Here is a 2,811-nt window from a genome sequence, read left to right as displayed (position 1 = left end):
GATCTGATCCAGCTCCCTCCAAGTTCATCTCTTATGCTCCCCACTCGCTCAGCCTGGCCCAACCGCACTGGCCTCCTTGCCAGTCCTCAGCGAGGCCACACATCCCTGACTCAGCTCCCCTCGCCTGGAATGCCATTTCCCCAGACATTGGCATGGCTCTGTCTCCCGTTCTCCTAGGTGCCCTGTCAAAGGTTACCCTAGTTGGGAGGCCTTCTGCTTCCATTCTACATACCATAATACCTCTTCCTCTTCCTTCAGCATTTTTATTTCTTGTCTTCAACTGATTTTATTAGCAGCATTTATCACCTCCTAAAATGTTATATATTTATGTGTTTATGTCCTTATTTTTGAAAATCTTCCCCAAATCCCCTTACGGTGTAGGTTCCCTGGAACTAGGGGTTTGGAGGGACTATAGTATATTTAACATTGTTTTTGTACTTTCGTTCCTGAAACATCAAAAGCTGGCAATGCCAACATGCTCATAATCTTTAAAGATGCTTACTACCTATAAGCCTCGTAGAGGCAGGTGTTTCGTCTGACTTAGTCTCCCTCTATTGCCAGTGCTGAGTACTGTGTCTGGTAAATGGTATACATAAAATAAAACTTTGTGTGTTTTTTTTTTTTTTTTTTTTGGTAGCATTTGGGTTTATGAAGCTGTGCCTTAGAAAGTACAGAATGCTTCCCAAATTCACATGCCATCCTGGCTCAGGGACCATGCCAATCTTCTCTTTGTCGTTCCAATTTTAGTACACGTGCTGCTGAAGCAAGCACAAGCATTTCTTTATTTAATAGCTTTACGTATTAAATTCACTCATTATAAATATCCAGTTCAATCATATTTCACTCAGATTTTATGGCGTTGTACAATCACTTCCACAATCCAGTTTTAGAATATTCCCCCAAACTCCAAAAAGTACACTCATGCCTATTTGTACTTTATTCTCACAACACCCTCAGCCCCAGGCAACCAATAATCTGCTTCCGGTCTCTATAAACGTGCCTTTTCTGGAGATTTCGTAGATATGGCATCATACATATGTAGTTATTTATGGCCGCTTTAACTCAGTATAATGTTTTTGAGGTTTATTCAAGTTGTAATGTGAATCAGTATGGTTTTTATTTCCTTTTTATTGCTAAATAGTATTGCCGTATGTGGATATACCATGTTCAATCCATTCATCACTTGATGGACATTTGAATTGTTTCTAGTTTTTGCTATGAACATTCACATACATACCTTTGTATGAACATATTTCTCCCCCTTGGGTAGATTTCTAGCAGTGAAATTGCTGAGTCGTATAAGGTTATATTTAACTTTCTGAAAAACTACCAGACTGTTTTCCAAAGTGGACGTACCATTTTGTATTCCCATCAGCGATGCATGACTAATTGTCAGTATTGTGTGTTCTTTACTTTATACCCATTCTAAGAGATATACACAAGTGTATCATTCTGGTTTTAATTTGCATTTCTCTTACAGCTAATGGTGTTGAACATTTTTTAACTCAAAATAATCATTAGTAGTTTTAATATGCTCATTGGTAAAATGCCCATTTGAATCTTTTACCGCTTCTATATCAGCTTATTTGTCTTCTTGCTATTGAGTCCTAAGAGTTCTTTTTATATTATAGATTCTGGTACTTCACTAAAACTATGACTTGAAGATATTTTCTTCCTGTATGTGGCTTGTCTTTCCACTAGTTTAAAAATGTCTTTTGTAATGCAACCATTTTAAATTTGGATAAAGATCACAAAGATTTTCTCCAATATTTTCTTGAAGAAATGGTATAGTATTAGCCCTTACTCTTTGGTCTATAATCCACTTTGAGTCCACTTTTATGTATGGTGTGAAGTAAGGCGCTAAATTCAGTTTTTTTGCAAGAGGAATCCCATTGTCCAAGCACTAGGTTGAAAAGACCATTTTCTTCCCACTGATTGTCTTGGCATCTTTGTTGAAAATCAATTATCCTTTAACAAAATGGGTTCCTTACAGACTCTCAGTTCTGTGCCATGGATATATTAAGTGTTTATCCTAGCAAAATACCTCACTGTCTTTGTTACTGTGACACTATAGTAAGTTTTGAAATCAGGCAGAGTAATGCCTCCAATTTTGTTCTTTTCAAAATTTGTTTTAGCTATCTAGATCTTTTGTATTTACATATAACCTTTACGAATTTTTTTTAATTTTTACAAAAATGTCTGCTGGTATTTTGATAGAGATTGTATAGACTTTATACACCAGTTTGCGGTGAATTACCATCTTAACCATATTGGATTTTTTTATGCTACTAAGTATCAAATTCTTTTGCTAATTTTATTTCAAACTGTTTATTGTTAATATATAGGAACACTTTTCTGTATATATATCACTCATAGATTGAATTCTAGTATTTTTGTGGATTTCGGAGGATTTTTTATATTCATATCACATCAGCGTCTTGAAAAGATGTGTATTTTGCAAAACAGAGTAGAATATTCCGGATAGAGTGTTGTTAAATCAGAAGTTGAGTTGGTTGAATGTATAGCACAAGTCTTTTTTGTTTGATGATTGATTGTGGAATTGTTCTTTCAGTTTTGAAAAGTAAGGTATTGAAATCTCCAACTATTGCTAAATCATCAATTATTTCAATCCTAGCTGGTTTTGCCTCATTTGTTTTGAGATTCTGTTGTTAGGTATGCACATATTTATAACTGTTAGATATTCCTGATACATTGGCATTTTTACCATTATAAAATGTCCCTCTTTGTCTCTAGTTAGAATTCTTGTCTTAGACTCAGTTTTGTCTGATATTAAAATGATCACTTCAGCTC

The 2,811-nt window shown here is 35.2% G+C and overlaps 1 non-coding gene across 1 annotated transcript; it reads right to left on the bottom strand.

The window, feature by feature from the left end:
* Positions 1 to 664: 664 nt before the first annotated feature.
* On the bottom strand, positions 665 to 771 carry LOC120223050. The gene has a single exon (XR_005526173.1). It is a non-coding gene; the product is annotated as a U6 spliceosomal RNA (small nuclear RNA).
* Positions 772 to 2,811: the final 2,040 nt, after the last annotated feature.

Source organism: Hyaena hyaena, unplaced genomic scaffold (assembly GCF_003009895.1).
Source record: "Hyaena hyaena isolate Hyena2069 unplaced genomic scaffold, ASM300989v1 scaffold_942, whole genome shotgun sequence".
In the NCBI taxonomy this organism is placed as follows: Eukaryota; Metazoa; Chordata; class Mammalia; order Carnivora; family Hyaenidae; genus Hyaena; species Hyaena hyaena.
Note: the sequence above shows the minus strand (reverse complement) of the source record. Positions and strands in the feature narration are given on the sequence as shown.